The 26673-nt window shown below is 47.7% G+C and overlaps 1 protein-coding gene, 1 long non-coding RNA gene and 1 other non-coding gene across 10 annotated transcripts in view; 2 read left to right on the forward strand and 1 right to left on the reverse strand.

Moving 5' to 3' along the window:
* CUX2 (cut like homeobox 2) overlaps positions 1 to 26673 on the forward strand; it is a 282623-nt gene that overhangs the window by 125924 nt on the left and 130026 nt on the right. The gene's annotated exons all lie outside the window — the stretch shown is intronic.
* LOC122232860 lies at positions 3803 to 3906 on the forward strand. The gene has a single exon (XR_006210268.1). It is a non-coding gene; the product is annotated as a small nucleolar RNA U13 (small nucleolar RNA).
* Positions 12737 to 14937, reverse strand: LOC122232817. The gene is made up of 2 exons (XR_006210220.1): positions 14856 to 14937; positions 12737 to 13980 (listed from the first exon to the last, which is right to left on the reverse strand). It is a non-coding gene; the product is annotated as an uncharacterized LOC122232817 (long non-coding RNA).

Consider the following 26673-nt stretch of genomic DNA (forward strand, 5'->3'; position numbering starts at 1 on the left):
AAGCAAGTAAACTGGTCAGGAGGGCTAAAATGATTTATTTATACATTGCCTCATTCCCAAATAATTGAAGGCTGGGTAGACTCACCCGGATAGGCTTTGAACGTAGGTTGCATCTTGCATGCGAACTCTGAGAATTCAGCTGTAGTAGCTTCCTGGAATGTCACATTGAGAAAGATTCTTAGACCACATTCTGGATCAGCAAAAGAGAGTCTCATTCAGTCTATAAACATCTGATGTGCCAGGCACTGCTGTAGGCACCGGTGCCATTGCCTCCAACTGGGTAGCCAAAATCCCTCCCCTAAAGATTCACGTTCCAGTTGGGAGAAGCTGACAATAGATACCAATAAAGCCAGGTCATGCAGGGCTTGAGCACAGGAGAGAGTTGGCACATCCTATTCTAATTGCAATGGAAAGCCATTGGAGGATTTTTAATAGGGAAGTGCCAGTATCTGGTTTATGTTTAAAAGATAAAAGCTTTTTGGGGCGCCTGGGTGGCTCAGTCGGTTGGGCGGCTGACTTCGGTTCAGGTCATGATCTCACGGTCCGTGAGTTTGAGCCCCGCGTCGGGCTCTGTGCTGACAGCTCAGAGCCTAGAGCCTGTTTCAGATTCTGTGTCTCCCTCTCTCTGACCCTCCCCCGTTCATGCTCTGTGTCTCTCTGTCTCAAAAATAAATAAACGTTAAAAAAAAATTTTTTTTAAAAAGATAAAAGCTTTTTTTTTAAAACAATCACTCTGGGAAAGGAGACGGGGGAGAAGTTAGAAGGTCAGGTTCAAGGTTTTTGCAGGTGTCTGAACAAGGAATGGTGGGGGATGAATAACAATTGATTTGATTTGAACTCTATTGTAGAGATCCAGCTGACCAAATGGGCAATCCATTAGTAATGTCTGCCACAGACGTGAGAGGTGACAGTGAGCACTTTAATGCTATATTTGCCATCTCTCTAAGTCATTTTTAGGCTGGTGAAGGGAGCTAGAGAGGATGAAAGGGTCACTCAGAGATAGTAATCCATGGCTTTAGTAACAGCTACAGATATTCCAGGGAAATTTGAAGGAGAATATTCACTGACTGTCCTTGCAGACATTATGGGGAACTTAGGCATAAGATGCCATATTGTCTTAACTAGAGATTGTCCAGGGATCAGTAGAGCAAATGGGACCTTCAAAAGACCGATATTAGACCAAATCCCTGTAGAGATGTGCAGAGGACCAACATGATTCCATAGAGACATACTCAAGGAGGTTCAAAGAGAAGAAGCTAGGCAGAAAGCCATCAGTGGAACCAGTTAATAGGAAAACAGGTTTTAATTATCTCAGGTGAAAACAGAGGATCAGAGACAATCCCCTCTTCTCTCCACCCTACAAATAGGAAGGACTCAGCAGTGTTGGTGGGGGGCAAGAAGATAAATAGCAAATAACCAACTGGAGGCCCCTTTGGGTTGTTTTCTCCTTCTCCTCTTCCCCTTCTCCCACCTCCTCCCCACTCTTCCTCTAAAGCTCTGTCTTCTCTTAAGATCAGACACTTGGCGAAAGTCAGTCATCATGTGATTTAGCAGGGTGAAAAGTCAGCGTGGCATTGGGCAAGGAACTGGATTTGGAGAGGGAAGAGCCACTTGAAAAGCCTGGAGCACCTACATGATGCTGCAAGACTGCAGTATGGGGAGCCCCGTGAATCCTGTTACAAAATATTTTTAAACCATTCAGAATAAGGGCAATTTGGTGAGATTATGATATTGAACAGGGCTCTATGTGTAATGTATAACTTTCTATTTTTAAAAAAGGTATGAGGACAGGCTTTGTGATTATAGTCCAGTCTCTTCAACATCCATTCCTAGGAAGAGTCTAGAAAAACTGTTAAACTATAGTCTCTGTCCTTGTGCCCTTGATTCTCACAGTTGGCTGTGTGGCTTCAGGAGCATCCAGCCCTAGACAAACTTAATTTCCTTCTTTGACACAGGCTGGCCATGAAGATAGAGGGTGCAGGAAATGGGACCCACATGAGGCCTCTACCCCAGCCCCTTCCCCTCAAGCCTGGAGCGAGTCATGCAGACCCCTGGCTCTCAAACCCAACTGATGTTTGGACCCCTTGCTCCTACCCAGAAAGGTGCTGACAGCACCCACCTGGGAACCCAGCCTGGCCTCTCAAGCCAGAATGCTGGGCCAGCTTGGAGAACCCCTGGAGTATCCTATTTTAAAATACTAATTTTCAAGGATACATTTCTCTATAAGCAATATACACATCATCTTTTAAACTGAGACATTAAAGATGAGCACAGAGTGAAAGGTAAATCTCCTCAACTTGTAGTCCCCTTTTGTCTGCTCCGCATTTATTTGTTTTTCCAGGACACTTTAACCATAGACAAGCATACAAGTATAGCCCCTTATTAAAATAGAAAAGAGATTAGGGGATTATTCCTTCCTTCCTTCAATACTTATAAAGTGCCTACTGTATGCTGGGTGCCGAGAATATAGCAATGAACAAAAGAAAAATGGTCTTTCAGGATATGAACAGTCTAGGAGAGGGCTGGGGGGAACTGATGAGAAGCATATAAACAAATAGAATAAAAGAATCACAGATTGTGGTCCTACAAAGCAAATCAACAACGTGCCATGGTAGAGCAGCAGGGGAAGGGGGTATTTAATGGATTATGAAATATAAGGAGTCTGCCATGGAAAGAGGTGTGTGTCTGGATGTGAGGTGTGTTTCCGTGTCTGGGTAGTGTAGGATGTGTCTGGGTACGTGTGTTTTTATCTCTGTGTCTGGGTGTGTGCTTCTTTACCCCTGTGAATATCTGAGTGTCTGGGTTTGTGTGCGTGTCTGCATGTGCACATGTGTGTGGATCTTATCAGAGAGGGTTGTTCTGGGACTGAGAGCTCTTGTGACCAGAGCCAGCGGAGGTTGGAAGTGCAGGGGGAGAGCAGAGCTACACTTAGCTGTGCAGGCTCCTTAGCTACATGGGGGGGGGGGGGGGGGGGGGGGGGGGGGGATCTGGGTTTTTGACTCAGTACCCACAGAACTGACAGAAGGCCATCCAAAAGCATTATTAGGGATCTCTCTGAAACAGTATTATGGGGGCAAGCACATGGCCTGGAGGAGGCTGGGTGGGGGTGGAGAATGGTTTGGGCTTCACTAAAAGTGGAGGTGATGGGGCTCACTGGTAGGTGATTTAATGTGGCAGAATGGAATGAATGGAAATGCCTCCCGGACTCCTGGCCTGAGCATCTGGATGGATGTACCACCTTTTCCTGAGATGGGGAAGATGCTGGGAGAAAGAGTGAGGAGCAGACAGGAGCCCAGGGTTCCTTCTTGGCCATGGCAGATCTGAAATGGCCTCCCAGAGGGATGTCAGTTCTTCAGGGGGGTGGGCCATTGGAGCTCAGAGTCCTGTGGCCTGGAAGTGAGTCCTGGGCTGGGTCCTTAGAGGACCTGGCCATGTCCAAGGACCAGCTAGACCACCTTTCCCTGGCTCTGAGGCCCTGAGCAGAGCACCGAAGGCCCCCATCAGTTATGTTAGCACAGCCCTGGGGGGCACTGATGCAAGAAACCATCAGAGGGATGTCTGCTCTGGGGACCTGGCCCCAAACCTTAGCAGCAGGGAGCTGTTTGGAGCTGGGGTATTTGTGGGCCTGGGTCTCCCAGCATCAGAGCTATGGAACAGTAGATCACCTCCCCAGAGGCTGGGACAGGCTTCCCAGAGGCCAGTTTCTGTTACCCTTAGCTCAGAAAGTAAAGGTACATTGCATTGCTAAGATGATCATCTCTTGTGTGCCTTGGTTGAACGTAATCTTTAAAAGCTAGAGCTGATCCTTTCTTAGTTCTTAAGCATGATGATTGGGTGTTCACACTGTTATGTGACACGTGCCTCCCTCAAATCTTGTTAAGACCTTGTCCCATTACCCATCTGACATAAGAAAAAGAAAAAAGCTAAAGCTGCTGAGCATTTTACTGTGTCAGTCCTAACCACCCATAAGCTGAGTTGATCCTTACAACAACCCCTAAGGCAAGTTCTGCAATGATTCCCATTATACAGGTCAGGAAACTGAGGCTCAGCAAAGTAGTGGTTGCACAGCAGTGCGTAGACAGGATTTGAAACTAAGCCAGTCTAACGGCAAAGCCTGTGTTCTTAGTTTTCACATGCTGTGCCAAACGCTTGCTGTAAGTTATCTCTTAAAGTCACAGGTACTCTTCAATGGGGTTACCATTGTACCCATTTTGCAGAGGGGGAAACTGAGGCTCAGAGAGAGGAAACACCTGGGTCAGGATCACACAGCTCTTAAGTGGCAGCACCAGAATTTGAACACAAGAATATAAGAAACCCTGAACTTTCTTTTGAATATGGGACATGCCTCTGACTACCAACCCCTGCCTCCCTCTCTCTACTGGCAGTAAAGGTCTCTTATCCCCCCAGCCCAAAGTGTCCCAATGACCCACTGAGGGCAGGAGACAAGACTCCATCCTTGGGGCTGCCTCAGCAACTTCCTAGGCAGGGCTTTACAAATTAATGAGAAACATCAGAGGTTCGTGGGCTCCCTAGATTATGATGGGACCTGGTAAGACCCCATCTCAAGAGAGGTGGGTTTATCACTGGAGTTCCTGCCTGGAGCCCTTGGTGGGCAGAGGCTGGCACTCATGGTGGACTTAAGTAGCGTTAAAGCCCCTACTTCTGGGACATGAAGTCTAAGCCAGCTCATGGGGGTTTGGGCCACTCTGTCCACTGGGAGACCCCAGTGGTTCGTTAGGACAGTTCTTTCCATCAGAGCATTGATGGGACAACGCTAAAGAGCTCATGAGCAGTGGGGACCCTGTGTGGGATTCACCATTCACTTTAGCATTTATACTTCAGAAAATACGTGTGCACGCATGTGTGGGTGTGTTTCCAACCAGTAGTTGGAAAATCACACCCTGATTTAGAAAATCTACCTACTGAAGCTTCCAGAAGACCCTTGTTTGATTAGCAGAGCTGTTAAGAGTATGGGATTTGGGGTCATGCTACTGAATTCACAACCCAGCTCTGTTGCTTGCTGGCTACCTGGCCTTGAGCTTGACTGCTCTTAACTCTTTAGGTTTTAGTTTTCCCACCTCAATGCATATTTGAAGAAACAAACGAGTGCCTAGAACTGTATCTGGTATAAGCTGTGCACTCAGTTTATGTTAGCTAAGTGCTGCAATTGTTGCTATTGCAGTCTAAAATGAGTTTTTCTGGAAAGGGGCAGATAGTAAACATTTATGCTTTACAGGCCATGTGGTTTTTAACTACTAATCTCTGCCACTGTAACAGGAAAGCAATCATGGACAATATAATATGTACATGTGTAGATGTGGTTTCATCCCAGTAAAACTTCCCTGTGACTTATGTATGAACATGGTGGGGAGAAAAGTCATTTTTCTTCTGGGAGAATGCGACCCTGGGAAAGCCAGCCCTGGTGAGAAAGAAGAACACCTCAGAGGGAAGCAGGGCTAAGAGAGAGAAATCAAACCTTGTCAATATTGTTTGAGCTGCTGGATCTAGCCATGCCTGAAGCTACTCCTGCATTGTTCAGATAGGTGAGCAACAGTTTCCCTTTTATGCTTAAGCTACTTTGAGTTGGGATTCTGCTGCTTACAACCAAGAGTCCTAAATTATATAAGCCTCTGCCCCAGTCGGGTATAACTACTTACCTGCTGGTATCTACTGACTCACTCCCACTCTTCCCTGCCAGGATCAAGTTCATGACACTACCCAAGAGCATCCTTTAGTCACAAATATGTAACTTTCTTTTCCTGTGGGGGCTTAAATAGTTTCATTTTCAAGGTTACATAATCCTTAGCAAGTAGGTGACTTCATTTCCATAAACTTTAGTCCTCTCCTGTAAAATGAAGTTAATCACTGGACCAGTGATTAGGGTGTGTTAAAAGGGTTAATATTTATAAATGCTTGGAACGGTCCCTTGTACCTACTAAGTACTACCTAAGTATCTGCTGTTGCTACTACCTGGAAATGGAGCTCACAGATTCTAGGCATTTTCCTGACAGATGAAGGAGACTATCAGGCAGGGATTGGTCTTTCCATATTCCCAGCACCGGTGCAGGCCTGGCATTGAGTGGGCACTTGGTATTTGTTGAATAAGAGTTAGAACAAGACAAGGCAGTCATGGAGAGTGGAAGTGAGAGACCCGCATGGATTGCGGCAAACTCGGAGGTGTTTGTGATTAGGAGTCAAGCTATAATTGCTTCGGGGATTTATAAAACCTTGAGACACGGAGGAATGTTAGGGGATGCACAAGCAATTTAGGGATTTGAGTGTTTGGGATTTAGGCCTTAGCTACTTAAAGTGTGGTCCACCACGAACCAGTATCAGCATCACTTGAATGCCTGTTGAGAAATGCAGGGACTCGGCCCCACACCGGACCTCTGGAATCAGAATCTGCACTTCGACAAGATCCTGGGTGATTCTTGTGTGCATTAAAGTTTGAGAAGTGGAGAGGACAGGCAGATGCTGCGGACGTGGTCCCTGTGTCTTGAGGGGCTGCTTATGGAGGTGAGGATGTGGGGCATGTGGGCCTGTCAGCTGTTTTGTTAGGAATGCATGCTGGCCTCTGCCGTTTGGCACAGTGGGTCACACCTGCCCAGACACACTGCTGGCCCAGTAAGTGGACTCTGACGTTGCCTCACAGTGGTTTGAGAAAACTACCACCCAGCTTCACTTCTTAAAAGTAAAATGAAAGGTTCCTTGTCCTTCACTCAAACAGTCCCTGCTTTGTAGGCTTGCTAACTTGGTGCAAACAGTAACAGCAATCAGTGATATGTAGCTTGGGATATCATACATGATGTGGTTTCTTTTTCCTGATCCTCTTTTATCAACTTAATCCTGACAAAATGTGGATGACTTTTTAAAAGTCTTCTAAAGGTGTCTGGATGTCTGTGGTGGGGAGGTCATGGCAGGGGCCAGGTCAGGGTGGGCATGGTGGGTGTGACTGCAGGAGGATCCGCAGAACCAGAGCAGAGACACCTCACCAGGAAAGTGGCTTCCAGATTGAACAGAGGTGGGCACAGGTTTGAGGGGGAGGACACACACTCACTATCACCCATCTTTACCAAAAAGTGAGTATTGTGCTAAACGGAGGTTGGGGACTGGGCCACGTGCAGAGAGCGAGCTTCGAAATCCACATGACCTGGGTCCAAATCTAGTGCTGCTGCAGCCTGCTGACTGTGTAATCTCAGGCAAGGAAGTTTGTGTCTCTGAGCCTTGCTATCCTTGTCTAGAAAATGGAGCTAAAATATCGCTGACCTCATAGGGGATGTAGAGTCAGTGAATGCAGTGGTGACCAGAGCTGGCTGATAAGAACCAGCTGTTCTTCCCAGTTCTAGGTGTAGGGTGACGTCACACTGGGAGCTAGAAGTTGACCATGGTAGAAGAATTTACACACGGAAATGGTACACATCAAAACTTCTCTTTTTTTTCCCCAGAGAACTGGTGGTTAAGCATTTACCAGCACGCTACTTGTTAAATGACAAGATGTATTTAAATTGCTATGCGCAATGCTTGGTAGTAGTGGTTATTACTATTATTAATTATAGAACCACAGGGCGCCTCCTTAGCTCAGTTAAGCATCCACCTTTGGCTCAGGTCATGAGTTCGAGCCCCACATGGGGCTCTGTGCTGACAGCTCAGAGCCTGGAACCTGCTTCAGATTCTGTCTCTGTATGTCTCTGTTCCTCTCCTGCTTGCGCTCTCTCTCTCTGTCAAAAATAAACACTAAGAAATTTAATTATAGGACCCTAATATTATATAAATATTAGGGTGGTTTCATGATTGGACATTCCATGTGTTGACTCTGCATTTATTTTAACTGCTCGGAGGCCTTTTCTGCTAATCCTCTGGTCCCTAGCCCTGTCCTGGATAGCTGATACTATTAGCTGAGTTCCAGATAGATGAAGTATCTTACAGCTGCCCCAAATGAACATTTATTGAGCATGGACTAAATGCCAGTTGTTAGGAAAGCACTTTTCATATATGATCTCATTTAATCCCCCAACAACTCTGTGAGGCAGAAACTGTTATAAATCGCACTGTGTAGGCACAGATGGGGCTCATAGAAGTTAGGTGACTTGCCCCAGGTTGCACAGCTGCTCAGTTGAAGGTGCCGGGCTTTGAACCCACGCATTTAACTCCGGAGGCTGTGATTTCAGCAGGTAGATCCTAGAGGTTAAATGTGGAGGGGGCAGGTGCTTGGGTCCTTGGGGTGTGGACCCTCCTTCTTGCTGGGAGGCTTTGGGGATGGGGGTGGGGAGGGTCGAGAAGTCCTGACTGTGTCCGCTTGGCTGATGGCAAACAGTCCGATTTTACTAGATGTGTGCAGGCCGGGTTCTGATTGGCAAGAGGATGTCTCTGTTGGAAGGGAATCTTGGCCACTTGCCTCTTGGCAGCAGGCTCTTGGCTACCACGTGGGCTGCCATGCTGAGGCAGTGAGAATTATTCGGCAACCTTGCCTGGGATAGTTTACAGTGGGCCGGGGGCTCTGCCAGTCTCTCAGACAGGCTGGCAGAGAGAGCAGGAAAGTGAGCGCTGCCACAGAGAAGCCCACACTCAGCTTCTTCGCTGTTCTTCTGCCCCTGTCTGTCTCCATCTCTTGCCATCCCTCAGCCTCTCCCTCTGCCAGGACTTAAGGAGCCAGTAGTACGACAGGTGGTTTGGCAGCAAGGGAAACGACGTCTCCTGTCCCCACAGGCCTGCATTCCCTCAGCTCTACTAAAACTTGAGGCCTTTTGCTTCCATGGCTCCCAGTTTGCCTGAAGATGAAGTTCAAACTCCTTGGTTTGGCTTGAAGACTTCTCATGGTATGACCCCTGCCTCCCGGTTCTTCATAATGCCTCCACAGGAGAGACTCAACTTCTTGTGTTTTCACAGTGTCTAGCCCAGAGCTCACTCAGAACATGTGGTTGAACTTGACTTACTTTGGGATTTGCATTTCTCGCCATGACTGTGTCTTAAGGCTGATTTTTCACATGCCAAGTGCTATGCAAGCTTCTAAATATTTTCTGTTCATATCTCATTGACTCATAACCTCACAGGTAGGCCCTGTTTTTCCCCCCATTTTACAGAGTAGGAAACTGTGGCACTGAGAGATTTAAATTACATGACCAAGATCATCCAGCTAGGACATGGCAGTGATAGATTTGAACCCAAGTCAGTCCAAAGCTCAAGCAGGCTCGAGTGGGATTTTCCTTAAACCACTTTGTGAGAGCCTGTCACCAGTTCAGTGTCATCACCCCCATCCCCGGCGGCCTTGTCAGCACAACAGCCCGCTTTGCTGGCTCCTCACATCGCCCTAGCTCTGCTGTGTCTACACATCCTTGATGAATTAACCTTGGCAATGCCAGCCTTGCCTTGTCACACCAATAAAGTTAGTGCTTCAGAGAACTAGGTTGTGGAAGGTATAATGTACCCCTCTCTCTACCTGTCTCTTTTTTCCTGCAGATTCCAAGGTTCCTTGGATGTTTAGGAGAAGAGCCAGAATGTTCCTTATGGGAGTAGGATGGGTGTGGAAACAGGAGAGACCCCTGCATTGGTTCCTTCTAAGGGAGACCTCCTCCTTTGGGGAGACCCAAATCTCATTCCATCTGTCGAGGGTGGCCTGTGTGACTCTGCTCACCAGGGGCTTGATTGTCTCAGCATGCCCCCACATTGCTCAACAACAGGACGACATTCCTGTACCAAGGCAGAGGGGAGTCGGATTGCGTTAGCAATTCTCCATCAGACTGTGTCATATTCGGATTGTATTGTATTAGGAGTTGTTTCCACTAATGTGATGAGAAAGTTGCTAATCTGAGAAGACTCCTGCATTGTATTAGGGAAAACAAATATTAATGTGATGCGATGGGAAGTGGCTAATAAGAAACTAAGTTGCTAATATGACACGATGGATCGGTGGGAGGAATTTGGGTCGGGTGCTTGAACTTTTCTGGAATGTGTGATGGGCAGGGCCAGAGGAGGGCAAAATGGCAGGAACTTCGTGTTACAGTCACTCAGAAGTAAGGCTCCATATCTGAGCCTCTTCCTCCCCCACCACACCCAGACCCTCACCCCTGTACTGTGTTGAATAGTGTCCCCCAAAAGTTCTCATCCATGCAGAACCTGAGACTATGACCTTATTTGAAAAGAGTCTCTGCAGATATAATAAGATGAGGTCATACCGCATCAGAGTAGGCCCTGAATCCAATGACTGGTGTGTGAGGAGAGGACGCATAGGGAGAAGGCCCTGTGACTATGGAGGTAGAGATGGGAGCGGTGCAGCCCCAAGCCAAGCAAAGCCCAGGACAGCTGACGGCCACCACAGGCTGGAAGGAGCCAGGAAGCCTCCTCCCCAAGAGCCTTCAGAGGGAGCACGGCCCTGCCAACAGCTGACTTTCAGACTCCCCGCCTCTAGAACTGTGAGAGAATAAATTTCTGTTGTTTTAAGGCCCCCATTGATGGTACTTTGTTATGGTGGCCTGAGGACACTAGCCCCAACCCCTTTCCCAATAACACCCTCAAAAAGGAGAGGCAGGTTCGGCAACATCCCTCTAACTCAGAGACAGCAAAGCAGCTTTGGGGGGGTTCCTCCAGCCCCAGGGCTGGCCTGGCTGCTTGACCAGACCCAGGGGCGAAGGCTTGCTCTCTTTTTCCGCTTTGTTCTTTGCTTAAAGGAAAGAAGCCTCCTTGTTCGCAGGGCGGTTGGCATATGGGCTCCACAGCCTGCTTCGCGGCACGTTAATATGTGATTAAAGGGGTCTTAAAACACCCATTAGTCCCCCCCTGGTATCTAATAGCGCTTTTGGATTTAGAACAGAATATTATTTACTCATTAGCTGATAATAGATCCAGAGTACACGCCGTTTGTATGGGGACAATTATTAGAACGTGGGTCTGCACAGAAACCTGGTTCCGCTGCTGTGGCCGGTGGCAAGACAGCAGGGCCCAGAGGGCAGTGGGGTGAGGGGTGCAAAGTGACCCATGGGCCCTCCAAGGAAAATAGAGGGCCTGCTAGATAGAGGTTGTCTGTGGTGGCTTGCTACAGACGGAAGCAAATTCCAGGTACAGACGGTGGGGGGGCACTTGAATGCTTCAGTGGAAGGGGAGGGATTGGTGGTGGTTAGAATTTGAGGTGATCAGTTCCAAGAATTGGGGTGCCAACAATAGCAGGCCCCCACAGTGGTGAAGGATTGAACCTGAGCTTTGGGCCTAAGCCTCCCAGGATGAGATTATTAGTCACATGGCAGCCACCCCCAGAATCACAGAAGTGGGGTGACGTGCCCAGGACACACAGCTGGTAAGTGGCTGTAGTGGAAGCAAACCCAGCTCTTCTGATGACCAGACCTGGGTTCTTTCCAACACTTCTTCGTACCCGCTGCAGAAACTTCTTGGTAATTCAAAGTTTCCCTGTCTCCAATGGAAAGAGGCACTTTAACACTGTTTCCTATAATGTTTTGTTTGTTGGAAAGGCGAAAATAGTGGCAGATTGTCCCTCTACAGCGTTTGGGTCCTTGATCTACGGCCAAATGCACTAGAAAGGCTTGGGTGGAGGGAAACAGAATGGAAAGGAGTGTAAATGCCGTGGGAGTTGTTTGGGCATCTCCCAGGAAGCAAGAGGAGGCCCTGGGGAAGGATCAAGGAGTCACAAGATCAGGCCTGTGTCTGGGATCAGCAACTCTGGTGGGGGTCTGAAAATCAGTGGAGGAGGAGTGAGGAGGCAGGGAGAGGCCCGCAAGAGGTTTCACGGTAGCCCTGGTGAAGCCTCACGGGTCTGAACCAGCAGGTGGCAGTAGTATCAGAAGGAGGGAATGGGTGCTGGGATACCCCCATCCATAGTGGACATCACAGGTCTCAGTGCCTGGTTTGACTTAGGGGTAAAGAAGATAGCAAAGTCAAGACAACCCCCAGTTTGATGGACAGAGTACAGTGTGTGGGAAGGAAAGTCTCCAGTTTGATAAGCCTGATTTTCAGGTCATCGGTTTGTAGTGATTCTGTGAGCGAATGCATGAACCTCTTATGATGAAAGGCACAGCATAAGCCTGCAGTACAAGCACCAAAGATAGGACTGAGAAAGCACTGAAAAACCTTGCCTTTAACTCAGACTCGCCTAGGCTTTTCTCAGACATGCCAGATGGAAAGACAAGCCGGGCTTGTATGAAGGTGGAGAGGTCTCTCTCCAGCCCAGTGCAAGCAGTTTGAGACTTTCTGCCTCCTGGTTTCCTGTGCAGGGACAGGTAAGCCTCCACCCCATGTCCCTGTTTTATACAGGTGGCCAGGGGGGTTTATATTGAACACATACAGGAAAGGAGCAGGGTGCCCTCTCTGGTGAGTCATTCCATCATGTGCCCACAGAGACACTGAAGAAGTCAGAGATGTTTCCAGCAAGGTCACAACTAGAGGCCAGACATAACCTATGTGTATTGCCCGAATGAAGAATAGGGCTCCCTGATGAAAGCTTAGCAGGTCTCTCCCCACTTTCCTGGGAAGGAGCCAGAGAGAAAGCAGAGCTTGGCAAGTTTGTCCTTTGGTCCATCTTCTCTAGATGCGTGGGTCTACACCTCAGCTAGATAAATAACCAAATAAGTAAACCACTTCCCAGTGGGTGTGTGGCATATGCGTGAGTGTATGTGTGTTTGTGTCTGTATGTGTGTGTTTTAATAAAGCTCACCATGAGCCAGATATCAATTTCTGTCAGAGAGACGCAGAGCATCTGAACCAGAACTAAATAAAAATAAACATTAAACAATTATTGGAATTTAGGTTTATTTAAAAAATCAGCAGGGTTGAGGGAACAAGCCACCCATTAGCGAGGCAGAACTATCGGGCCTTTTAACAACCCGCTGGTTCTTGGCTGCCAGGGAGATTTGGGCTGTACAAGCTGTGGAAACTCCGGATCCTATTGATTAAAGATGATGCGGTAACAGGCCAATTATATCGTCGTGGCTGCTTGCAGTGCTGGCCGACGCTGGCTACCCATTTGTCTTTACAGAAACGGCTTTGTTTGGGGGGCTCTGGGAGGGCAGTTCAGTGTCCCCATCCTGAGCAAAGTATTCTTCCTCCTCTGGTCCCTGCAGTTGGTAGAGGCTCCAATGCCTGAGCTCTCCCAGATTCTTGCATTTTTCTCCTCCCTGTCCCCTCCACAGACATCCATAGTTCATAAGGAACCTGTGTCTTGTCAACCAAATCAATGCAAATAACCGGTGAGCGTTTCTCGACTTTTCAGTAATAATTGATCTTCCCAGAACTGATAGCATTTGGAAAACATAAGTAAGGAGAGCAGCAGCGAGCCAGATGTCCACGTTAAGAGAATATAATTGCTCTGAGTTATAGGAAAGGAAGTGATTTCCCTTCTAGCTTTAGCTCCAAGAGAGCAGAACAAACTGCCATGGAGCATCAAGAAGCTTCCAGTAAACTCAGGGCTTCATACAGACTCCGTCTCTCAGCCTGTAGATTCAGACGACTGTGGGACAGGGATCTTCCAAGATGACAGGCAGATTTCCTGCTTGCAGTTTTGTCAGTCTCTGGGTTTTTATTTGGAAGCTTTCTGCACAGTCACTGTTGGGGAAGGAGAGAGAGTTTGCTGTTCTTCGGGGGGGTGGTCCAGCTTAGCCACTGTGCTGTTCATCCACTGGATGGGAATCTCCTCTCTGCTGGTTTGCCTTTTTCCCCCCCTCCCCTTCTTTCTAATTTGATGGTCATTTCCAGGCACTGCTGTAATTGGTCCCTGACTCGACTGGAGTGATATTTAGAAGGTCAGACATCAGATGGGGTTGGGGGTATTCTATGGATTGGTGGATGGCGAATAGGATTCCCAGGGTTGTTTTCTTTATGAACGTCTATCATTCTTCCGGGACGCCTTCATTTGTTCTCCATGCATTTATTTATCTGTTCATCCAACACATAGCTACTGAGCACTTGCTCTCTGCCAGGCACAATTACTTGCTGGGGCACATTGGTACCTGCCCTCAATGGAGGAAGCTTCTAGTCTAGCTATGAAGAGACACAGACGTGAAACAATTAATTATTACATCATAATTGCAGGGAGTAGGGACCCAAGACAGTAAGAACCTGACCTTATCTTGGGGGTGCTGGTCTTAAGGAAGTAATGCCTAAGCTGAACCTTGACACGGGGTAGGACTGACCTAGGCCAGTGGTTCTCAGACTTGAGTGTGCATCAGAAGCAGCCGGAGGAGGACTGGTTGAAAAGATTGCTGGGCATCACCCCCAGAGTTTCTGATTTATCAGGTCTGGAGCTGGTCTAAGAATTTACATTTCTAATAAGGTCCCAGGTGACACTGCTGCTGCTGTTGTCTAAGGACCACACTTTGGGAACCACCAAAGTAGGCAAAAGACTGGAAGGAGAGAGCGTCCAGGTAGTGGGAATTGTGGAAGCAAAGGCCATATAGTTGGCTTGGCACTTTCCAGGCCCAGAATAAGGGGCAGAATGGTAGGAGCAAAGTAAAGAGGACTGTGGAGAGATGTGCTAGAGGAAAGCATAGGGTCCTGGCCCCATAGGGCTTGCAGGCTGACCTGGAAAGTTTGGATTTTATCTGAAATTGGACGGGAAGCCTGGGCAGGTTTTAAGCAGGAAAGTGCCAGCATCCAGTTTGTATCTTGAAATCCTCTCTCTGGCTGCCAAGGCAGGAAGGGGATGGTGGAAGAGTGGCTTGCATGAAGCCAGGGAACCTCACGAAGAGGCTATGCAGGTATCCAGCTGGGAATTGGAGGTCGCTAGACCCGCTGGTGTCACTGGGCATGAAAGCATGGACATGTCTGAGAGTGTTTGAGTCCAGGCATCCCCTTCCTGGAAAGCCTTCCTGATCAGTTTGAATCCACCCATCAATCCCTGAAACCTGATTTCTTACCTGAAGAAGTCATATGTTGACACTGACCTTATCAGTTCCTTGAGGGCAGGTCTGTGTGTGTCATATCTGCTCACACACTGAGGCATGGTTGGATAACAACAAATACCTTATCATAATTGGCAGGTCATGAACATTTGTTTACCAGCTAGGGTCACATCTGTTACCTCACTGGATTTTCCAAATACCCTGAGCAAAAGGTGGAATTGAACCCATTTTTCAAATGAGGCAAATTGAGGTTCAGAAAGGACAGGAGATGCTCCCAAGCTCACCCAGCTGAACTGAAAGAAAGGCAAGATTCTCACTCAGGCCCAGAGTGCCCTCTGGTGAACAGACTAAAGGAGCCATGACACCTCAACCCTTAGACAGTCACCAAATTTCCCTTAGTAAGTATCAAGGGCCTTACTCAAGGTGACAGGGCCAGTCCACCAGAAATATTAAATAGGTATAGAAGAAATTGTCATTTTTTTTGGAAATAAAAAATGGTCAAATAGCAGTTTCCTATAGTTCAACCTAAAACAAAGCATGCAGGGGAAATGTTGCATTTCTAGAAAATTCTGCTGCAGCATGAAGGATAGGAGTTGCAACGTAGTCTAAATTGTCTCTGAAAGCAGCTTCCCACACACACGGAAGCTGATGAGGGGGCCGTACAGGGATGCAGCATCTTAGAATCAGTCTATAATGCAATCAATTTTGTATATCCCTGGTGAAACAGCAACATTTATTTAACGTCTTTTATAGAGCAGCTGAGTTTTATCACAAATCACATTCCATTTCTATTCAGCTGGGACTCCTTGAAGGCTAAAATGCACTTACTTTTCTCGGAGGAAATTTACCAATTCCTCAATAAAGACCCATTTGCCTCTGTATGTAAAATTGACACATTTATTGAATATTAAACATTTAAGGTTTTTTACCCAGCTCCCCCACCCCCTCACCCACACCTTTTTCCACTTTTCCACAAAGCTTCCCAGTCATTAGGGAGTTCCTCAAAGTGGCAAGAAATGGGTATTTTAGTGCAGAAATGGCTGACATTTAAATTTGGGTCATTCTTATCAGTGGGAAATGGTCAAGTTATGTCATAAATGTATAGGGCGACATCCAGTGCCTCGGAGCAGCCCCTTTAAGCCCTGTGCTTTTCCCCTGTCATTGTGGCTGGCTTGGTAGTCTTGGTCACGCAGCAGTACTGTGTTGAGTTTGCGACAAAAGTTTTTTTGTCCATACTTGTAACGTTTGCAGAAGGCAGGGGCAGCCTCCCTGACAATAAATTGTGCTAATTAGCATGAGGGCCTATTAATAAAGCGAGTTTTCTTTCATCCATGTTCCTGAATGGTCGGGGACATCAATTAAAGTGTGCGCTTGGGACAATGTCTTTTCACTGCCGGTTGCAGTGTTTTTGTTTAAAAAAATAAGCAGGGGGCTGGGCCATTTAGGGAACTTGTTTTTGTGTCCTTAACATGGGAGAGGGCTGAACTGTTGAACTTAGGTCTCAAATGCTGGGTCCAGATTTTCTGACTGATTCTAAATCAAGGCAGTGATAAGTCGGGTGGGTCCTTGGCCCTGGGGTTGGGGCTGTGCTTTCAGAGTGAAAGGAGAATTGTTGTATTTGAGGAGTATCTTCCAAATGAGGTTTAAAACCCACCAGACACAGGTTTTGAACTGGTAACTTGCCCTCTTACCAGCTTTGTGAGCTCAGACAGGTGATTTACCTCTTTCCACCTTAGGCAGGGTTAAATGAGATAATCCATGGAAGGTTCCAGAAGGAACCTCAAACTTCATTGCTGTCCTGGGAACTTTATCCGGTGTCAGGTTTGTATGGAAAAAGAAAGGTCATTGCATCCAGCTCCCTGTTCTAGGCTTGATTTCCCTTCCACAGAGCCCAGCAGTTAACCATTTACGCGGGGAATCCTTTAAGGACTGGGAACTCACTTATCGCTATCAGGGCTGTCTTCCTTACGGTGACCTGAAACCTGCTTGTGTGTAACTTCCTCTGCCCATAGGGGTCTGAGCTCCTCTCCTGTTTTTCAAATATGTTAGAGGTGCCCCTTCTCTGAGTCTTCTGTTCTCCAGGGTAAATTTCCCCCCAGCTCTGGGTGTCTCAGCCTCACACACGACTGACATTTTGGACCATATAATTCCTTGTTATGGGCTGTTCTTTGCATTGTTAGATGGTTAGCAACACCACTGGCCTCTACCAGCTAGATGCCAGCAGTAGCACCCTCCAGTGTGACAGTGCAGAAGTATCTCTAGACCTTGCCAGATGTGCCCTGGAGGCCAAAATCACCCCCCCCCCCCCCGCCACACACACACAAACACATTGAGAAGCATTGTTCTAGAGTTTCTGGTTCTCCCCATCCTGGATGCCTTTAGCCAGACATGACACCTCACCTAGGAGGCTTTCACATCCTTACGTTTGAATTCCCTCTGGCATGTCACATTCCTGTGGTTTCTGCCTCTGAAATGTTTTTGGTGCCGTTGGGAGCAGAGCCCACTTTTGCCTGGCACAAGCTGAAGCTGAAAACCCAAAAGCAAACATCAGGAGAAACCAAAATAAAATCACCCTTTTTTTTTTTTTTTTTTTTTTTTTTTGTCTGCAGCTGTCTCTGCAAAAGGCACATACCACCAGGACTGGAGGGTGACTGGGCCTTCCTTGTTAGAACCTCTCTTTTGAGAACAGGAATGATAAGGTCTGAATGTATCCCATAACTTTGATCTGAACGGGCAGAGCCACCTTTTCAGAACAGAAGGTCAGTGAAGGTTTCTCACTGCAGCTGGTTCCAGGTCTGGGTTAGCATTCTGGCTTTGCCACTGACTGACTACACCTTGGAACCTCAGTTTCCTCATCTGTATAATGGGTATAAAAGCAACACTGTCTCAAAGGGTTGTTGCCACAATTCAAAGGATTGACTCATGTAAAGTGTCCAGTGAATAGTAATCAACCAATAAATAAGAGCTACTATTTTGTGTTATTGCTGTTGTTTGCAAATAAGAAACACACATCCAAGGAATGAGAATAATTCACTTAAAGTCAACTGGCAGGTCAGTGTGAAAACATTGGGTTGAGCGTCTTTTTTCTGAAGACTCCAGGGTTTTTTGCAAAGTCTGTCTGTGCATACGAGGAGATTCGAAGATGATCCATTTTATGTGATTCTCACCCCATTAACAGCCCGCGGTTTTGCCAGAATATCCTCTTTTCACTTTCATTTTAAAAACCAGCCAGTGTAATAAATCTTGCCCCGAAATCTCAGCAGCACATCTTGGCTGGAGTGTATGATAAATCTAATATACTGTGGCCTCTCTGTATGAGATACCCCTTCACAAATCTGTATTTTTGGCGGACAGCCCCATGGTGTGGCAGGATTATGATTTGCTCTTGGTTTGACAAGTCCAGCCCTCTGACTGGGTCATCTTTGTTTCACAACTTCCATGGCTCCAGCGTGGACCCATGACCCCATCCCCTCTCTGTAACCTTTCCTTCCTTCCTTCCTTCCTTCCTTCCTTCCTTCCTTCCTTCCTCTCCCTCCCTTGCTCTCCTTCTCTCTCTTTCCTACAAAACCACAGTTTTAGCTACCCACCCCTGTCCCCACGTTTCAAACAGGGAACATACTTAGAACTGGATCTGAATTTGAAGAGTACACATCTGGAAAGGGAAAAGGACACTGGAAATTCAACATGTACCTGGATTCTTTTTATGGGGAGTTGGAGCACCCCATGGTTCTGCCACATGTGGACCATGTTGCCTTGAGGGACACTGAAAAGGCAGGGGTCCCCACTTTGATCATTCAACATTTCTTAAGTGCCTACTCTGTGGCTGGGTATACAAAGGTGAACAGAGTTGGGTACAATGGGAAAAGTAGACGTTTATGATATGGTTACCTTGTAACAAAGTCAAATTATTGATGCCTGTGCTGAGGGTTCTGACTGGGAAATGCAGGGGCTCTGGAGCCCCAGCAGAACATTCCTGAAGAAGTAGCATCTTGGAAATGGTGGGCATTTACCAGGCTCAGGAAAGAGCTCAGGCTCTGAGGCAGGGAAGGACACAAGGAGATCAGTGGTCACTGCAGGGAGACTGAGAGGGAAGCTGGGCAAAGCCTGTGCAGGAAGTTTCTCTGACTGCCTAGTAATAGTGGAACCTGGGAGCCTTGTGAGGACCTGTGAACTCCCCTCGTCTCCTCCCCTCCTGGCAAGCCCCTGGGAGGCCAGGAAATAGCCCCCAAAGGCTTCAAGGACTGTGGAATGTATGTTAGTCCTAGCTCCACCCCTACTGATCTGCTTAAATCACTTTCTCTCTCTGAGCCTCAGTTTCCTCATCTATAAAATGGTAGTAATAACAATAAGCCCTCCTCCCCGGACAGGTGTTACAAAGATAAATCAAGAGAATGCATATAAGGTGCACAGATCAGAGATCAGTTTCTGGCATTAAATAAGTACCCAGGAGGGGTGCCTGGGTGGCTCAGTCAGTTAAGCATCCGACTGTTGATTTCAGCTTAGGTCATGATCTCACTGTTTGTGGTTTTAAGCCCCGCATCAGGCTCTGTGCCGACAGTATGGAGCCTCTTGGGATCCTCTCTCTCTCTCTCTCTCTCTCTCTCTCTCTCTCTCTCTCTCTCTTTGCCCCTCCCCTACTCTCACTCTCTAAAATAAAATAAAATAAAATAAAATAAAATAAAATAAAATAGGAGCCAAGAAATGTTAACAATTAATTCTGTTTACTAGCATTGTGACTTGGGAAGACTAAGTTTATCTCTTTGGGTCTCAGTTTCCTAATCTGCAAAATGGGGATGATAATTATACAACTGGAATAAATGAGTTTGAACAGTGACCGGCATAGAATTTGGGCTAATAGCATTGGCTGTTACCACTGCTACTATTACTGTTGTTGTTGTTGTTGTTGTTGTTGTTGTTGTTGTTGTTACTATTCTATTTCTTGTAGCTTCACATAGCATGTGGTTGATCTTCAGGGGGCCCATGGTTTTTATCCTCGTTCTGAATGCCACCATGTTAGACATGTCTCCCCAACTGTTCCCCTCCACCATGTGCTCCACCTTCCAGACCCTCTCATGTGCCCCACTGCATCCCACACAGAATTCCAGCCCCACAGCCTGCCACCCACTGGCCCAGCTGTCTCATGACCCTCTTGAGTCAGTGTTCTCCCTCCTCTTGGACACTGAGCTCATCCAAATGAGAAGAATCCTAAGGGACCCTTGTGATCACTCTTTGAAGAGGACCTTTTCTGCACCACAGCAGACCCCAGAGATGGGTATCATCAGCCCCACTTGGCAGGTGGGGAAACTGAGGCACAGAGGGGAACCGTCATGCTCTCAGTCTTTCTGGTACTTGCAGGCTGCTCGCCACTGCAGAAGCATGCACTCCCCTCCTTTCCCCTCCTCTGCTTTCACAGAGGCCAAAATGCCGTCTTCCAATACATCTCTCCTCGGGCTCATGACAAGAACAGATCTTTTTAAAGAGATAGAAACAAATTTTGCAGATCCTTGAGAGTTGATTCTCTCATCCCTGGAGTCTGCAGACCTCTGCCAAAGAAGCCTTGACGTGTGGCATTCAAATCTGGGCCATGAGATGATCTTCCAGCTGCCAGCTATCTCTGCAGAAGAGAATCTGGGCCTTCACCACAGGCCAAGTTATAATTTCTTTGGATTAGTGTCAACATGGAAGAGCAAAAGGAATAGTCCAAGGGACCCCAGTTTGAAAAAATGCTGCATTTGGCTGGCATATTCCAGAACTTTCTTCATCTCTGTCTTGCAGGATCCAGAACAAAGGTCTGGTGGAATGGAGGCCTCCCAGGCCTCCCCTTTCTTGGACCTCTCAGCCCTTACACGGCTGGGTTCTGGGGAAAACAGTCCTCACCCAGGCTTCCTGGGCACTGGGGCCACCTCGTCTCCTTGAAGTGAGAAGGCCAGTGGGCGAGGCTCTTCCGTGTTATTGAGGGAAGAAATACAGCCCAGAACCCTTTCTGTAAAAGTAACCTCCCGGCTCCTCCTTTATGGGTGAGGCAAAGTGCTTAAAATGCTTAGGGGGAATAAACAGCTTTTAATGAAGTTACATTGCCACATAATGGGCATCATAAAATTGCCTTCATACTGCAGGGTCCCAGGATGGCATTTATTATCGACTGTGCCGGAACAGCCTTTGCAGAGCTCCGGTAGCTGCAGAGAGAAGGCTGCAAAAGTCTCCTTAAATTACCTGATTGAAATAACCGGCGGAATATTCCGTGGGGCCGCCGCGTGCCAGGGAAGCCGCCTTTGGGGTGGTCTGTCAGAGGCGGTTTGCGCATTCTGAAGAACACAGGAGTTTCATTGCAGCAAAACAGATGTTCATCTTGTTTCTCCATCGGCTGTTTGATGAGAAATTTATTGCTCTTCCGCTGGGCAGGAGCCCCTCTCGGCTGTGGAGTCTATTAGGCAAGCCAGCAGCTGGCGGGAAGCCAAGGTGAGGCTGTTTTGATGAAACCCATGAAAAGCCTTGGCTTGGAGGCGCCGGTAATAATGCACTGGCTAGACTCTCCTGATTGGGCCATTGATTGGCCTGATTTGATTTATTGATCAATACCCTCAAATTTGGCGTCTGAGAAGCTGCACTAATCTTTAACTGTTGTGAACATCTCTACCTGCTGGAGAATTAGACCCTGATAAGGAATGTATGAAAGGAATCGGGGCTTATCTTAATCACACACCGGGCCCCAGCACTGCCCGCGCCGGCAAGGGCCCCAGTGCACCGCGCCCCATCGCCAGGCAGGCTGGCGCAGATCTATAAATTGATGGAATTCAAAGCCTCCAGCATCGATTACCGTTATAACAAACAGTGGTGCACAGAATGTCTGATTATTTTTAGACAAAGATTCTGTTCTCTCAGCAGCAATTTTGCTGAGGCTGTCACTGTGTCAGATGTCTACTGTTGATTGCAATTAGATGCAATACAAAAAAAAATTAAACTATCTGTATCCTTAGTCTTATTTCCAGTTATTAAATCTCTCTCTTTGTTTGCCATTTCCTCATGATATCTACAGCTGGATGAAATATTTGGTTGGCAGGAGAAATCCTTGTAATTCAGCGGGAGTGCAGTGGCCCGCCGGCTCATTGGATTATCTCTGATGGGGTGCACATAATCTCAGGGGGAGGGAAGTTGAGTGTGTGTGTGGGGGGGGTGTTATATCTGTTTAAAAGTGTGCAGTGTGAAGGCTTGATGCAAAAAAACGTTTCAGGGCAGGGTGGGGTATAAAAAGCAATCTCCAAAGCTCTCCAGAATGCCTGTATTTTTAGTTCTCCTTGTTTCATTCCACATCAGGCAGGTCCTAACCAGGGATGCATCCCCATTGATGAGTGGGGAGGGAGGGAAGGTTTTCCAAGCAACCGAGCTCAAAGGTTGGCGCCACTTGAAATAATTAATTCCTCCAAACAGAGACCGCACTTGGGACCCCTTCCGCACTCAATCATACCTGAAGAGCGGGCTCCAGGTAATTGTGGGTATGAACAAATTAGGCATTCCCTTTTACATGCAGCGCAGCGGCCAGCATCCTGGCGTTGGGCACGTGCATCCATCATCTTGGCGCTCTCCAGTTGATCTCTCATCTCAGAGCCATTAGCCCCAGCGTCCTTGATGGTGGAACAGCTGTAAACCTGAGACCATCGTGGGGTGGCCGAGTCTGACGATTCGTTATTTGATGGGATGGGGAAAAAGGCTCAGGCGCCAGTGCCAAGGCCTCCCAGTTCCCGGAAGCCAGCTCTGCTTGGAATTGGCAGCTGCCAGCTAATTTTAGAAAGTTCATAGTGGAGGATGGTCTAAGCTCCCCGAGGGCAGGATAGAGGTCGGTAATAGGCAGAATAACACCTGCCCCAGATCCTATGCCAAGCACTTCCTTCTAGATGCACCTTTCTCCTTCAAGCTGCCCGATTACCTTAGGAAGTTGGTAATAACTATACCTGTTAATAGATGCAGAAACTGAGGCTCCCAGGCATTGAGCGGCTTCCCCAAGATTACAGAGCTAAGAAGTGGCGAGGCTGAAAGTCAAGTTCAGGTTGGTTTCTGGAGTCTTGGCTCTTAGCCTCAGTGGAGAATACTCAATAAATATCTGTTGAATGAATGAATGAATGAATGAATGAATGAATGATGCATGTACCTCCAGTGGGGACTCCACTGGGCACTTGGATAGCCAAGGATGGCAGGCCATCTTTCCAGGGGAGAAAGAAGAAACCAGAAGTATAGAAATTTCAATGATCTCCATGGGGAGACCTGGTGTTTGGGCTTCCAGGACTCCTGGGAACAGCTTCTGCTTTATCCTTATGGGCACAGAGTTGTGCCCAGGCTCCAATTCCTTCAGTTAGAGGAACAAGTTTGAGGTCACCAGGAAGCTTCCATGCAAAGAAATCTCAGGGCTGAGAGGTCCATCAGTAGGAAGGGGCAATAATGGGGTCTCGGAGGCAGGGAGAGCTCATTGATCACCTGGCTGGGAGCCAGTCAACCTCTGACCAGGATAACACAGTGGTTAAGAGCTTGAACCCTGAAGTCAGGTAGACCTTGGTTCAAAGCCCAGCATCATCACATTCTTAGCTCTGTGTGACCTTGGGCAAGCAATTGAACCTCTCTGGGCTGCACTTTCCCAATCCTCAAATAGGGCTGATAATAAGACCTCCCTATCCAGGTGACTGTGAGGATGAAGTGAGGTAATACATGTCAGCCCAGACAGTGTGCCTGGCACATGCTGTTTGATGGCGATGACCATCAGTCTAAGGCATTCAGAAACACCCAGCAGCCACCATGGACATTTGTGACCAACAAGCTCATTTGGCTCAAGAAGAATTCCAGGCCAAGGAAAGAGGTGTCAAGTAACTTCTCTGAAATCACAGAGCAAGTCCATGGCACATTCAGCATCTTCCTTGTCACCTATTCACCCTCTTCTGGACATATTCCCATTGTGCATGCCCCTCCCCTTTTTCCCTTTCACATCCCTGCTGCCCCGACACTCTGATAAAAGTGTGCCTAGTAGTCTCGGCATAGTTGTGGGGAGAGGCAGTCCCTCATGTGGTTGGTGGGAGAGACAATCAATGCGGTGCCTTTGGAGGGCAGGCTGGCAGCCTCTACCACATTTACAAATGTGTCTGCCCTGTGACCTGGCCCTTCTCTATCTGAGAAATTACCCTCTGACATAACCCACACAGGGGCACCAAGATGAATGTCTTCATACATTGGTGCAGTGTGGCGTGGGTAGTAATAGCTAGAGCCCAGAAATAACCTAAGTGTCCATGAGTGAGGGACCAGCTGCATAAAATAAGGCACCTCCACACAGAGTACTCTGTGGCTGTAAAAACGAAGCCAGATGCTCTTTACGTACCGATGAAAGGAGCAGGCAAGATAAATTCAGTGAAAGTGGCAAGTTGCAGAACATGGTACGTAGCATGCTGTATCTGAGTAAAACAAAAGAAGAGAAAGGTTATTCTTGCTTGTGTGCTTGAATATGAATAGAATATCTTTGAAAGGACACAGAATGATGGTGGGCACCTCTGATAGAACAGATAGAACACTGTTGAATATTAAACCTTTCTGTGCTGTTGCAGGATTTATCATATGCAAAGATTACTTTAGCGGGGTGAAAATTTCCCTACTTAAAGAAATTAGTATAATGGAAGAACCTAGATTCTTAGAATCAGACTTAGGAGGAAATACCGGCTCTGTTACTTACTGGCTGCTGACTTTAGATAAGCAATAGCAACCCTCTATGCCTCAGTTTTCTCGTCTGTAAAATGGTGACAGTGTGAGGTGATGACAGGTGGAGGTGAGATTGTGCACGTAAACCGATAAGCTGGTCTGTGCCATCCACAGATATTAGCGGGTACTGTTACAGCCGTGAGGCTGAAAGGAGGCAATGTTGATGGCAGTGCTGGGCACAGAGCTCTCTGTGGCAGTACCAGTCCCAGTCTCATGGGCCAGGTGCTGAGGATGGAGGCGGCTCCCTGCGCCCCTCAGGGGACACCCCCAGACACACACACACATACTGAGTGAAGTCCCTGAACCTATTCACCTGGAAGGCTTGGTAGCAGAATCCTCTTCAGAGGCCCAGCTCCTGACGCTCACAGCTCCTGTAATGAGGCCTGATCACCAGCTCAGCCCAGAGAGGAGGGACAGGGCGGGAGCTTGACCAGCTGCTGCCCACATGGCTGCCATGAAGGGGCAGTTAGGTAGTTGTTTCTCTCTCCCCCTCCATGTCTGTCCCTCTCTCTCCCACTGTAATAGGCCCTCTGCTACTCTCCCTGTATCTCTTTCTCTCCCTCTCTTTCTCAGTCTCTGTTCCCTCTCAGTGAAAGCCTCTTCCCCCAGATAGCCATTTGTTTGGATTCTCCACCCTCTTTAAGTCTTTCCCAAAAAGTCATCTTTTCCATGTGGCTTCCCCCTGGCCATTCTGTGCAAAATTGCCATTCATCCCAACCCTCGCCCTTCTTCACCCCCTTCCCTGCTTTTTTTTCCCTCTCTCTCCATCTCCACACTTAAAAGCACTTTAGTGACTCCCATTGCTCTTGAGGGTAGAGATCTGGGTAGGGATTGGGGTGCCTTGCCGCCCCCCCAAACAACCCTTAGAGAAGGCTGTCCTCCAGGTCGATGGTGCCCAGAGTTGGCTCTATACAAGACCAGCTGGGTGGGTCATCTGAGCATCAGTCAGCAAGTCTCCTACACAGCGTCTGTCCACACTGGACTCTAGCTGGAATTGTCTTCCATAGCCCCCTCTTCAAGTGACTGAGGCTTGGCCTGCTCTTCTCCACTGGGCTCAGCTGCAAACATACATCCTGGAGGTAGGGAGCACAGTAGTTAGAGTGGTAAGACCTTGTGCAGGTCATGCCCCTCGCTGAGCCTTCTTTGGCTGCAACTATAAAATAGAGAGAGTCACCCCCACCTAACGGGTGTTTGTGGGCCCTGCCTCCTGGAAGCCTTCCTGCTGGCTAGCACCACAGGCCTGGCTCAGGGCTTTGGCCACATGCTCCCCTGGTGCCCCAGCTTCTGACCACAATGCCGTTGATCTTTGTGTCTATTCAAAGCGGGCAGAGGGCTGTAACTCAGTGCTGGAGCCCGGCTGCCTAAGTTTCAAATCCCAGTACTGGCGCTCACTTGCTGTGTGCTCTTGGTCAAGTAAGTTGACCTCTCTTTCTTTAGCTCCCTTGTGTATGAAACAGGGAGAATAATAACACCTTACAGAGTTGTGAGGATGAAATGAGCTAACATGGAAAGCACCTGCAACAGTGTCTGGCACCAAAGTAGGCTTTCGGTATGTGTTTGGTGGAATGAGTGAGCGTTGTCAGGATTCGACGGGGTAACTCACGGCTCCTCAGGGGCTGCCAGATGGCGATGGTCTAATTCTATTATTCCTTACTGTTATTTAGCTGGAATGTATCTAATGAGAGAAACTTCTACTCCTCTGCTGTTTGGTCACCCCAGGGTGCAGTTTGCACTTTAGTAAAGGCAAGATGCAAGCTTGATTCTTTCCTTTTATTTACCAGATTTCACAGCAATGAGTTGGTTTCCCAGCATCCTCCAGAGTGACCAGTAAAGGTTTTTATTTTATAGTATGAACTCAGATTTAAACCTCTTTGATAGATTCAGTCCATTGCAATTACTTTCCTTCTTTATGCTCAAATCATCCCACCTCTTACCCATGAGAGCGTCCTAGTCCCAGTGGTCTTGACAGTGGCCTGCCATTAGGGAATCACAGCCCATTTGCACAGAATCCTGTCAGGCAGGTGGGCAGGACAGGCATTGACAATGTGGAGCCAGGCATGCTCAGGTCTGGGTTCAGCCTCTGATTCTGCCCATTTCTGGC

The sequence above is a fragment of the Panthera tigris genome, chromosome D3, assembly GCF_018350195.1.
Source record: "Panthera tigris isolate Pti1 chromosome D3, P.tigris_Pti1_mat1.1, whole genome shotgun sequence".
Taxonomy (NCBI): Eukaryota; Metazoa; Chordata; class Mammalia; order Carnivora; family Felidae; genus Panthera; species Panthera tigris.